The 13,427-nt window shown below is 44.8% G+C and overlaps 1 pseudogene; it reads left to right on the top strand.

Moving 5' to 3' along the window:
- The first annotated feature begins 2,452 nt into the window (after positions 1–2,452).
- Positions 2,453–5,689, top strand: LOC110295607 (annotated as a pseudogene).
- The last annotated feature ends 7,738 nt before the right edge of the window (positions 5,690–13,427 follow it).

Below are 13,427 nucleotides of genomic sequence, written 5' to 3'. Positions count from 1 at the left end.
ACACACTTTCTCTAGCACAGCTATACCTTCTAAACCTTCCCAAACAGCACTGCCAACTGGGGATCAAATGTTCAAATACCTGAGCCTATCGAGGGCATTTCTCATTCAAACACACTCCTCTTGCCTCCCCTTTCTCCTTAAGTATTCTCAAAAGATTATCCCAGTGCTCTTGACTTCCATGTATTTCCAAATATCCACAGAGCGTGGATAAGTATCTTTGAGAAAGAGGCATCACTTAAGAAGAGAATTCGGTACCCTGGTACATTCTATAGAATCACTGGGGCAAGTTGTGCTGGGTGACCACTCAGCCTCTTAAAGCTTTAAGGTCCAGAGTCCCTGGCACTGAAAGGGTCAACAAAATGATCTCACAAGATCATTATCAGCCTGGTTCTTCAACAATCTACCCATCCTCTTTAAATGCTTTAAACATTAAAATGGCTAAACGACAACAACAACAAAAACAAAAACAAACAAAAAATCCCTGTCATCCTTATCTAGCCAAAGTAACAGATACTAAGATGTTTCCCCCTTACGAAGGACTATCTAGAGGCTGGAGATACAGGTTATGGGTATAGCATCTGTCTAGCACGTACAAGACTCTGGGTCCCATCCCTAGCACTAGGAGAGAGGACAGAAAGGAACTGAGACTGCACTGGTTAGTTTTTGTCAACTTGGCCTGAACTAAAGACACCTTGGAAGAATGAACCCATCTAAGGAAAGTGCCTCCATCAGATTGGCCTGTGAGCTGTCTGTGGGGCATTGTCTTGAATGGTGATGGATGTGGGAGGCCAGGGTCACTGTGAGCAGTGCCATGTCTGGGCAGATGTTTCTGGGCTGTGTAAGAAAGCAAGCTGAGGATTCCTATAAGCAGCGTTGATCCCTGGCCTCTGTTTCTGTTCCTGCCTCCAGGTTCCTGCCTTGACTTCTCTCAGAGATGGACTGTGGTTGTGGAAGTAAAGAAGAAACAAGTCTTTCCCTCCCCAAGTTGCTTCTGGCCTTGATGTTTTTCATAGCAACAGGAAACAAAGAAACAAACACTGGTAACCTCTGCTGGTCTCTCACTGAGTGTGTAGTCCTCACAGCTGTCCTGTCATTCTTTCCTTAGAGAGGAAGAAGATGAAAAGGGAAGGGGGTGGGGTGGAGGTACAGAGGAACTAGCCACCCAGCTTGAGCTCACCAAGACCTTATCAGCAGGGCTTGGATTCAAACTGTTCACCTTCAATGATACATTGTATGTGGATGGACAAACACTCCAACATGAAAAGCTAAGCACATTCCTATTATCTCAGCATGTGGGATGTGAGCTTTAGGCATTAGTGGTGGAACCATGTCCCCAGCCCTACACTTACTATCTTTCTTTAACTGTTAGTTACACAGTATATATGTGTATCAATATATCACACCATACCCCATAAATATTTGTAGTTGTTATGTCTATTAAAGTTTTAAGTTAGGACATATGAAAACATTAGCATAAGGAAAAAAAATTCCAAAATCAAACGGCAGCAGATCCTTCACTGAAGGAAAGTCTTGTACTCTCTGCTGGCTGGCAGAACTGGCTGCCAAGGATTCCACCTGGAGTCTGAGGTTTGGTTCAGATTATCTTGTGTGATCATGTACATCTCCACTGCTCCATCAACAGAGGCATAGCTGGATGGGGCCTGTTTCCCTTAAGTGACAAGCTGTTAGCATTGCCCAGTGGCTGCTGACCCTAGCCTGTCTCATGGGGCTCCTGATCATTGTCTGTCATGAGAGGGCTCTCACGCCTTCCTATGCTCTCCAATGTAGAACAAGCACAGCCCACAGGATCCCAGCCTGTCTCTACATATACCTGTGCATCTGTTTTTCTTCCTTCCATTGCTATCCCAGTTGGGTTTCCAGCACAAAGCCACGCAGAATGCAGCAATAAAAGAAATAACTGCCCAAGACCAAGGGTTCAGCTTCTGAGTCAGAGCAGAAACATTTCAAGTGCTCACTAGCTACACAGAGCTACTGAACACATACATGGTCTCATTTGCTTTCTGTTGCTTTAATAAAATACTGACCAACTTGGGGGGAAACAGGTATGTTTGCCATTATACTTCTAGGTAACAGCTCATCACTGAGGAGAGTTAGGACAGGAACGCAGAGCAGGAACCTGGAGACAAGAACTGAAGCAGAGGTCCATGAAGGAGTGCTGCTTCTGGGCTTGCTCAGCTACTCTTGCTACACGGCCCTGCCTGAGGATCATATAGGTCACAGTGGACTGGTCCTCCTACATCACTTAGCAAATGACAAAGTGTTCTGCAGACATACCCACGGGCCAGGCTGATGGAGGCAGTTCCTCAACTGAGGGTGGTCTTCCCGAGTGTTTCTAGTTTCTGTCAAGCTGACAAAGAGACTAACCAACCCTACATATCTCCATCGGCACTGGCTTTATCACTCAGTGCTGCTCTGGAAGCACACTCAAAGCATGAGGAAGGAGGAAAAGATTAATTGCCAACTCAGACATTTTATTTTAGAAAACCGTTCTCACCCGGAGACTTTTGCTTTCATCTCATCCATTGACAATGTATCATGTGACCATTCCTCACTTAGGAAGAGAGTTGGGCAGCTGATTGCCGACCTGAACCAAAACGGGATGTGTGGGTAAGAAAGACGGTGTGATATCTGCTGATCATCTAGGTCACTAATGGTCTCCCTGGGCTTAAAATTACACATGAGCCATGCTTTAGCTTATGGTCAGGTTTGCCAAAACAAAACAGAAGAGCCTAATACTGAGCACATGCAGAGCCAGTACACACCAAGGCAATGCATAAATAACCCAGGCCCTGGCCGTTCTTTTGTGGCATGATTAGGCAACAAAGCAGGGAAATAGTTAAGAGAGAGAAGGTATGAGTATCCAGGCTTGTCTGTAATGAGCCTCATTCTTGAGGTTCTGGGCCCTAGACTGCAGTGAGCAAATGGGGGGCACACATGTGAAAAGGCAGCCTGTGGCCTGTCCCACTGAGCCACCCATGTAGGCTGGGCTGCCAGTGGAAGCTTAATCAATAGCCAAGGGGCAAGCATCAATTTCTCTGTGTGGCCAGGGTTAGCGTGATGAAGCGCCTTCTTAAAGAGATGAACATTTTAACTGGGCCAGAGCTGTATGTGGCCTTGAAGATTTGCCTAATGAACCAAAGAGATTTCTCAATGCTTTCAGGGCTCCAGCTGCTAAAGCCCAAAGCCTGACAGCAATGAATTAGAGTTTGAGCGGGAGGTAACAAACATCTGGCAGCCTGAAGATGCACAAAGAGAGCGTCTCACGAGAATGGGATCAAGGGGTGGGGGTGTTGCTGAGAAACTGCAAATAAACTTTGCTTTGACATCTTGTCTCTGGGAAGTTTTACAGGAGAAAAATATAATAGTTGTACATAAATATATAAAGAAGGAACCTAGTCTACAGCTACTCCCTTATGGCCATGACTTCTTTGCCTGAGTCCAGTTTTGACACAATGCTTGGTTTTATTCCTGAATAGATAAAAGGGTAATTGCATTTCTTATTCATTAAGAGATGAAGAGAGGTATTTGGTACCCTAAAGTCATTTTCCAGGAAGAAAATTAATAATGACATGTAGCCACTCATTGCTTACAGATGCCCCTGCATCTCCAAAATGTTGCCCAAAGATGGAGCATCAAACTGGTACCCTGTGTCAACACTCATGCTGGTGCCTGTTTCTAAATGGGAAGATGGCAAAGAGATGTCAAAGATCATCTGGAAGATAAAAATCTGTCACTTTCTTGGAAAATACCCGGCTCCTTGTGGGTGCAGGGTAGAGGGAGGGTTCCTGTAGGACATGTTCTACAAACCTCTGACACGTGGAGAAAAGAAGTGCCCACATCCAAAGCATACGCCAGGGGTTAGACAGCTGAGGAGGGCAAAGCACGGTTCAGCTCTCCATGCTGTTGGTGAGCAGAGCTGCCTGACTAAGTAACACATACTGGGTGCCTTAGACCATGGAATGGACTATACCGCAGTTCTGGAGGCTGGAGGGCTGTGTCGTAGGCCTAGTGTGGACAACGTTGGTTGAGTCTGATGACTGGGAAGGACCATCGTTTTTTCCTGGCTTCTGGCAGTTTTATAGGCTGGCCATCCATTGCATGTCTTTGGCTACCTAATTTCAGTTTTCCCATGGCATTCTCTCAGCTTCCCTAGGTGCCCAAATTTTCCATCTTCATAAGAACACCAGGTATTTGATTGACACCAATCCTGATGGCTCCGGCTTTACTTTTCCACCTATAAAGATTCCATTTCTAAGCAGGGCCACCTTCACAGGTACAAGGGATTAGGATCTCAATGTCTTTGGGAGATGAAAGAAACCCGTAACACCAGATATCAACACTGTAGTCATTTTAGTTTCTTTGGAAAGTAGTGGCACATAAAAATCACCTGCTGCCATTTTTTGGATTTTGCAAGCTACATCCGTTGCTCTTCATAAACTTGAAGTAAGCTCTTCCCATCTGACCCACAGCATTCCTGTCCTCCACATGTTTACCACCACAGACAGCTGAGGCCTTTGGTTTAGATTCTGTTCTTGAAAGTGTAGAGAATCAAAACTCTAAGATCTTCTTTAATCTCACTCAAAAATTGGAAAGTTTGACTGGGATCACTTGGAGGCTTTGGTCAGAAGCAGGTTCTGTTGCCAGACCTGTTAACACCACAGTTCCCTTCGGTCTGAAATGAGTCTTGGTGACTGAGAAGATTCCTTCTCGGAACCTAGGATTGGCTAGCAGTGGCCAGGCCCAGAGGGTCCTGTGTCCCTCCAACTCCCAGTGTGTCCCTCCACAAGCACAGAAACTTATCACAGGTCAGAAGCTGGTGCTAAGGCAGTTGCCAGCTGCTAGCCTCCCTTGACCTGTCTTCCTGCTCAGTAAGCCCCAGAAGGGTGAGCCCCCACAGCCTGCAGCCTCAGGAAGTAATTCTGAAAAGGATCAGACATCCATACAGAACACTGAAGACTCCGTAAAAAAGGCAGTGGACTTTGGAAGATTTTGACGTTGTCTGCCCACTAGGAAAAGGGAGGTTTGGAAATGTCTGACAAGGAAGATACAAAGCAAGTTCATCTTGGCTCTGAAGGTGCTGTTTAAAACGCTGCTGGAGAAGGCACGTGTGGAGAACCAGCTATGAAGGGAAGTGGTGATCCAGTCCCACCTTGGGCACCCCAACATCCTCAGGCTTTATGGGTATTTCCATGATGTCACCAGAGTTTATCTAATTCTAGAATATGAGTCCCTTGGAACAGTCTATAGAGCACTTCAAAAACTCTCCAAGTTGACAGGCAGAGAACAGCTACTTACTGAGTTGGCAAATGCTCTGTCTTACCGTCAAAGAGAATCATCCACAGAGACATTAGGCCAGAGAACCTGTTTCTTGGGTCAAACAGAGAGTTGAAGATCTCAGACTTCGGATGGTCTGTACAAGCTCCATCTTCCAGGAGAACCACACTGTGGCACCCTGGACTACCTGCCCCGGAGATGACTGAAGGCCGGATGCATGATGAGAAGGTGGACCTCTGGAGCCTCCGTGTTCTCTGCTATGAGTTCCTAGCAGGGATGCCTCACTCGGAAGGCACACACTTACCAGGAGACCCACAGAAGGATATCATGGCTTGAATCCAAATTCCCTGATGTAGTGATGGAGGGAGCCAGGGACCTCATTTCAAGACTGTAAAAAATGCAACTCAGGCCAAAGGCAGAAGTCCTTGAGCACCCTTGGATCACAGCTAATTCCTCAAAATCTCCAACTGGCCACAAAAGCAAAGAGCCAATTACACATCATCTTAGGGAATCTGGAGCCATGGTTCTATGCAACTGTGAGAAACGCCCCATTGAAGCCGCTCAGACCCTCATCGCTGCCCTCAGGGTACCTTGCTGAGCAACTGGTTCCCCTGACCCTGCCTATGCCCCAAGGTGTCCTTGTGGGTGTCTCACTGTGGGAAAGTTACCAGTGTTCACCTTTGTATAGCCTTCAAGAGCCTGAATGCATGTGTAACTTATTGGGTCACCAGGCCTGGAAAAGCTGTTGGAATGGATATGTAATCTTTTAAGTGTTATAATAAAGATTTGTTTAGACTTTGTTTTCCTTAAGTGGCACCCATTCAGGGCCCTCCTGTTTTCAGCCTTCTGAATCCCATGTGGGATTTGGATCCTCAACCACGTGGATGGAGAACCACGGTTCCACCTCTGTCTTGGGACCTGACGCAGGTGTTTCTGGATGTGAAAGGCTGCTTCTAGTGTCAGAGTTCTGTCATGTATGCAAACTTGTTAAATATATAACTATATGTATAACAAAAAAAAAATTTGGGATGTCTGAGTGTTCAACCTAGTTCAACTACCCTTTCTCCAGAAATCTCCCTGGGCCAAGTGCCGTCCTGAGAGCACAGAGCCAAACTTCAGGATCTTGCCATTGGCACACCACCACAGGACAAGGCTCAAATAAACAATTGTTTCTGGACCCAGCTGCCCAGGAGGGCAAGGCAGAACGTTCCACAACTTTAGAACTTTGAGTAGAGCGTTCCATTATTTTGAAGTGAATTTTGAAGACCCAGAAATTCCCAAGCCGCAGGTCAGTATTACAGCTCACACTTCCTGTCTTGTGATTCAGGTCTGCTCATGGAGTTCTGTGGCCTAGAACCTGCCTCTCCTATGCCATGTCCTTTCCATGTTTCACTCTCCTCAACCCAAAAAGAAGTTAAAAAATGAAAGGAAAACATCCAAAATCTTTCTCCACGATTAAAGCCCTGAAGTTTGGATCAGATGGGTGCTTTAGAAGTAGTGGCTTTGGCTTTTCTTCCTTCCTTCCTTTCCTTCTTTCTTTCTTTCTTTTACTTTTTTTTTTGTTTGTTTTGTTTTTTGAGACAGGGATTCTCTGTGTAGCCCTGGCTGTCCTGAAACTCACTCTTTAGACCAGGCTGGCCTTGAACTCAGAAATCCTGCCTCTGCCTCTGCTGGGATTAAGTGAGCCACCAACTCCCCCAGTGGCTTTGGCTTTTCTTCTGCTAATAGTCTGCTAATTAGATATCAGGCCTTTCAAACTAATTTCTTTAACCCTTTCTCCTGGTCGTTGAGTGCCTGATACTTGTTGCTCTCCCAGGCCCTTGATCCTTTATAGTTTAAGTCAAGGGGCACTCTAATCGTTTCTTCTAGAGCTTAACTTTTTATTAGCTAATCTGTAAATGTCTCATACGGCTTTTCGATTGTCTACTTTTCTTAACAGTAAGACTCAAGGATGCTCCAAAGAGCGACACTGTGCTGGCCTAAGAGGTACAGGGGTCAAGGGCAGGAAGATGTGAAGAGGTTGTACACTAAATGCAGTAGTGTAGAATTATATAGTGCTTGAAAACTAAGATGCGCTCCATAAATGTCAAATAGCACTGGCATTGCCTGGATGGCGGTCTTCCCAGGAACAGGGCGCATTGATAAGGTACAGGGAATAGGGGAAGTGGCTTGGGAAATCCTGTGTCACAGGGGTTTAGGCAGCTTATCAGAGGAAGTCCTGGCATGACAGGCTTGCTAATGGGTCTCTATTTACAACATTAAACACCTCTGCTTCAAGACAGGACTTCAAGTGCAGAGTATATGGGTCGGGTTTGGGATTGCTTGCTGGTTTTCTTGAGGGCTGTCTAACAAGCCACTTGAAACAGAGAGAGTAAGAAAAGGGCCACAAACACCCTCAGCTCTGGACTCTACCCTACCTTAAATTATGATTCATCTGACAACAGTTCCACACAGCTTCCTACATGCTGAGCACCCTGGGAGGTTCACTAGTGCAGGCTCACCCTACCTATCCACTCCATACCTGGTTTTTCTCACTGTACCCGAAAGCCTTCTTCAGCCACGCCCCCGCCCCCACCCACCCCCCACACCCCTTGCTCCAGCTTCTTAGCTCTCATTGTCAGTCTGCCCTTCCTCTAAAACCTGCCAAAGATGCTGCTCAGTATCACTGTCCCCTCACTTCCGAGCCTGTCTTTTCCTTCAGCTGCCTTAATCTCATGCCCTCCTGTTTTCAACACAAAGAGACTGACTTCCTCTTCAGCCTACTTTTGTATTTAGGTAAACCTTAATTTATCCTCCAAATTCCATCTTCTCTCCTACCCCCATCTCATCTCCTCATACTCCTCATAAGCTAGTATTCCGATACGCACACACATCCACAAACATACATACATAGACATACACACACACATACACACACACACACATGCAAGCATTTAGTCTTCCAATTTGGATCCTAGATAAACAAAATAGACCATATTTTTAATCTCCAGTGGTAATTGACTCAGATCTCAGCCCCAAACTCCAAGGCTTATTTTGTAATTGTAATCGAAACTGGGAAATTATTGTGTAAACATACACAGGCTCCTCTTTTTACACATTCTATCTAACTCATAAGCTCCAGTGCATGGGGTAAGCGAGGGAGATGGAATCTTGGGTAATAACAGAAAATTTCATGGAAATCCCCAGGCATTGTAGGGCACATGCACTAAAAATAATCAACTCCTAGAGACACACACACAGCATTTGCTGGACGAACAAAGGTGACGGGAGGGGCTGTGCTTATTTTTCATGATACAAACAATTCTATTGACTCTGTAAGTTTCCATTCCAAGGCCTTCCAATATCATTCCACATTTGATGAAGATGAAATGGAACAGGGTCACGTGTCACGTCACTTATGATAACTTAGCATTATGGCTGGTTGGGAAACGAGACCAGGCATATGCGGCTCACAAATTCACTTGCTATAAATTTCCAGCTCCTGTTTATAATGCACCTTTACGGAGAGAGTGGCACCAATAACATTATATAGCATGGCTCATGAATGCTATTAACCACCCCGACTGCATGTTGCAAATTTAAAAGGGTTTTAACTTTACAGACAATCCATAGGTTTGTGAATTGAAAGCCACTAAAATAAATCATCCTTGGTAATGAAAAGGGAGGAGGAATGCCTGATATAATTTCTATTTGTCAAGGTATAATGATGTCATCATGCATTATGCCTGGCACTTAAGTCTCTCCTTAGCCAAATACATCGAGATCCTTAATGGACAGCAACACATGGGCTTCTGAGTAGTTCACACGTGGTTCTCAGATGAGAGCAGAAGGCAAAAGTTGTTTTATCCCATCCTAAACAATTCACTGGAATGACAACTTTTAACATCGTGAGTAATAGTGACATCTCAAGACTGAAGGCTCTGATGGTCTTCAAATGATCTCTGAGTACTTTGTAGATTAGAGAGCTTTGGTTCTATAGGTGTTGTTTGGATCGCTTTCATTGCTTATGTTTGTTGTTTATTTAATCAACAATTTATTTTTATCACTAAAAATACAGGTTATAGAATAAGGGACTACTAGTCAAGTTTTACCTTTAATATAACATGTCTTTCCCTTGCAAGATGGCCAAATGAACAGTTGGGGGGATTGTTTGTAATTCAAAGTACTTAACTTAGGGAGCTATAGGGGTTGAAATACAGTCTCCAGTCCAGTTGACAACTTCTGTGCCCTGGAAAGCAGGACTACATTACTTGGAAAAAGTGATAGTAGTATCAGAGACTGACAGTAACCTCTGTGTTTGTGAGGTCCTGGATGGATAGTAATCTCAGGAGAACTATCTTAATTCTGCCTATGCCAGCAGAACGGCCATCTATGTGACAGGGACAACAGTCTCAGCACAGGGCTATTAGATAGTGTCATTCCTTACCCCAGGACTCAGTGCTGGTTGACTCTGGATCAAATATGCCAAAGGGTTCAGAGAAGGGTCTCCTCTCCTGAACACTTTGCTAGAGGAAAGACACCATTCCCCTAAGCCCTCCCTGTGGTCCAAAATAATTTGCTCCTGAAACGCTCCCCGGGTTCTCTATTCTGCTAAGCAAAATTGCATTCTCAGGACACAGACTTTTAATTTCTCTGAGGAAAACACAACTCTCTCATTCCAACCTCCACACCTTCACTGTTCTTTCCCATCACAGAGGAGCCCCAGGGACGGCTTTGGCTTTTTTCAAGCTCACGTGACTGGGACCCAGCTTCAGCACAAACAAGTAATTTCCATCTGGAGTCAGGAAAGCATGCTCCCAGTTTCCAAAGGGATGCAGGAACTTAGGAGGAAAAGAAGAGATGGCTGTTCTCTGGCATCCAGGACTCTGTTTTCATCTCTGTGCTGACAGGAGAATGCATTTGAAAGTGGCATAGCCATGGTGGCCCTTGAATAAGGTCTTGGCATGGAAGACCTGAAGCCAGTGACAAAGGCAACCCCAGCATGCTTGCTGCCAAGGGTATTTCACCATGTGGCCTTTCCAGTGCTAAATGAGGTTGGGCTTTTCCCTGTCTTTTCCCTGCCTGCTCTCCGTGTATCCATCCTTCAGCATCTTCTAGGAGTTGACGTAGACATGAATCCATGGTCTGGGAGGACTGAGATTAAGTAGGAGCAAAGGCAGAAGGCTCTGGGAAGGCAATGCGTAGAACATTGATTACTAATTGCATTTTGTTGGTCAGAGTAGCTGTTCTCTCCTATCCTGCATTCCCTACTTTCCCCAAGTATCTGTAGAATAACTGGAGACCACAGCTCAAGGGATGGAACATTCTTGTCCTTTTGGTTAGCAGTGGGAGCCACATGAGGAACACTCACAATGTGTGGCATGAAGCATAGCGTTTGGATTTAATTGAGAACTGAGGGTCTCAACCCTTCATTCTACATGAGTTGAGTATCGATGACTCAACACAGGAAGTGCTTTTTAAAGGCGACTTAGGTTCAATTCCTACCTCTGCTCACCACCAAAGTCTTGCAACCTCTGAAGTATGGTGACAGCAGTACCTGTCTCAACCCCTTCACCGAATTATGTGTCTGATGAGCTAAAGCACTGAACTTATATTGTAATACATCTCTGTGCTTACTCTTTTAAGCTTTATTGTCTCAAGAATACAGGTCCTCGGTCTTCCAGCTGTCATGAATTTCTTATCACTAATAAAGATTTAAACAAAGTAATCTTGTATACTTTTGAGCTCCTTTTTAGTTTGTCTTGTTTAATTCCTTCATCTCTTCGTAGTGCATAGATATTTAAATGATATACCTTTTTAAAGCATCACCACCAGTTGTGTGGTACGGGCCAGTAGAATATGCTGAAGAGGAAGAGAAAGGAAATCACAAGTTCAAGGCTAGCCTGGGCAACACATTTTAAAATATAAAATAATTATTTTTAATTAATTATATGTGTGTTTGTGTTTGTGTGGGGGTATGCGCATGTGTGTGCCCATGGAGGATGGAGGCATCCAATCCCTTGGAGCTGAAGTTCCAGGAAGTTGTGAGTTGCCCTATGTGGGTGCTGGGAACCAAGCATGGGTCCTCTAGAAAAGCAGGAAATCTCATCATTGAGACAATCTGCACCCCCTTTTTTATTTTAATGTTCTTTTATTACTGGTTATTTTATTTATTTACATTTCAAATGTTGTCCCCCTTCCCAGTTTCCCTTCCGCAATCCCCCATCCCATTCCCCCTCCCCTTTGCCTCTATGAAGGTGCTCCCTACCTTCCTACCCACTCCTGCCTCACCACTCTAGCGTCCCCTACACTGGGGCATGGAGCCTCCACAGGACCAAGGGCCTCCCCTCCCACTGATGCAGGTTAAGGCCATCCTCTGCTACATAGGTAGCTGGAGCCATGGGTTCCTCCATGTGTATGCTTTGGTTGGTGGTTTAGTCCCTGGAAGCTCTGGGTAGTATCTTGAGTGCACACAATAATTGGATTTATTTTTTCAGCTATCTAAAAAATGTTCTCCCTTACTGTGATGTTCTGTATATGCTTGCTCCAGGGAGTGGCACTATTAGGAGGTGTGGCCTTGTTGGAGTAGGAGTGGGTGTGGCCTTGGAGTAAGAGTGGGTGTGGGTTAAAAGGACCATAACACTACGATCCTCAGAGAAGGCCTTCTCCCCCCCAACCCCAACTCACTCCCAACACACTTCCCCCCTCCTGACCTGGTAGGCAGCAGTGTCTAACACCCCAAGGGTAGAGTCACACTGTGGACCTCACCTGATCTGATCCAGACTCCATCTTCTCTAAGCTGATGGATCCCACCTTTTCTGGACTCCACCTTCTCTGAGCTGCCTGGAATCAGTCTTCTCCTAGCAGCCTTCAGATGAAAATGTAGAGCACTAAGCTCCTCCTGCACCATGCCTGCTTGGACACTGCCATGCTCCCACTTTGATGATACCGGACTGAACCTCTGAATCTGTAAGCCAGTCCCAATTAAATGTTGTCCTTATAAGAGTTACCTTAGTCATGGTGTCTGTTCACAGCAGTAAAACCCTAACTAAGACACTTATCTATGGCATGATACACAAGAAAAAATATCCAATGTGGAACTGGTAAATGTAGACATGGGTCATGGTAAGTGCATTGCCTATGGGGTTAAAGTTGGCAAGGCTGCAGAAAATGGAACACAAGGGATGTTGCTCAAAGGGTTTTATACTGTTAAGAAGAGCAATTGTTCTGAACCTTCAACAAGTGCTTTATATAGAATTTGTATACTAATTATAATTAGTCATAATTAGTACACAAAATATAATTATAATTAGTATACAAAGTATAATTATATTTATATTGTTAGTAGTACATATTATATATTAGTATAGTATATAGTATATGTAGTATATTATATATTAGTATATAATTATACTAATTATATACTAATATACAAATTATAATTATAACTTTATACTAATTGTATCATTTAAATATGTTAGGTAGCACAGGTCATCCAAGGGCTTAGTGTTTCGTATAATTTGTCTTTGATGAGAAAAAATATTATAGAAGTCAAAGACTTTGCTGTGATCTCAGGAGCCTACCGTCTATCTAATACATTGCACCTTTTGCCCTTTTACCTGTTCCAGACACACTGGCTTCCTTGGTGTTTCTGAATGGCCAATGTGGGGGCCTTGGCATGGCTGTTCCTTCTGCTTGTAAAGCCTTAGAGGTGAACACCTGTGTGGCTAGCTGCTTCCCTTCCTTCAAGTCTTTGTCCACACTTCTCCTTCCCCAATAGTCCCATTCACCCGACTGTGGCTGTGGTACTTATTATCTTTTAACACACTGCATAATACACTTCCTGATTAGCTGTTGTCATTTATTGTGGTGCCGGGTTCTGCCTCTCCTCTTGGGGTCCAACAGCTCAGAGAAGGTGGAGTCCAGATCAGATGGGGTCCACGGAGTGCCTCTTCTCTCGGGGGCATTAGACACTGCTGCCCACCAGGCCAGGAGGGGGGAATCGGGTTGGGAGCGAGTGGGGGTTGGGGGAGGCAAGGCCTTCTCCGAGGGTCTTTCATGAAACAACTCTCTGAGATGATCGTAGCTTGCTCATATTTCTTTATTCGGTGTGGGTTTGAACGCATTCACTTCCTTTGGGGTGAACCAAAGGT

This window comes from Mus caroli, chromosome 6 (assembly GCF_900094665.2).
Source record: "Mus caroli chromosome 6, CAROLI_EIJ_v1.1, whole genome shotgun sequence".
Lineage (NCBI taxonomy): Eukaryota > Metazoa > Chordata > Mammalia > Rodentia > Muridae > Mus > Mus caroli.
This window is presented reverse-complemented; position numbering and strand designations above follow the sequence as displayed.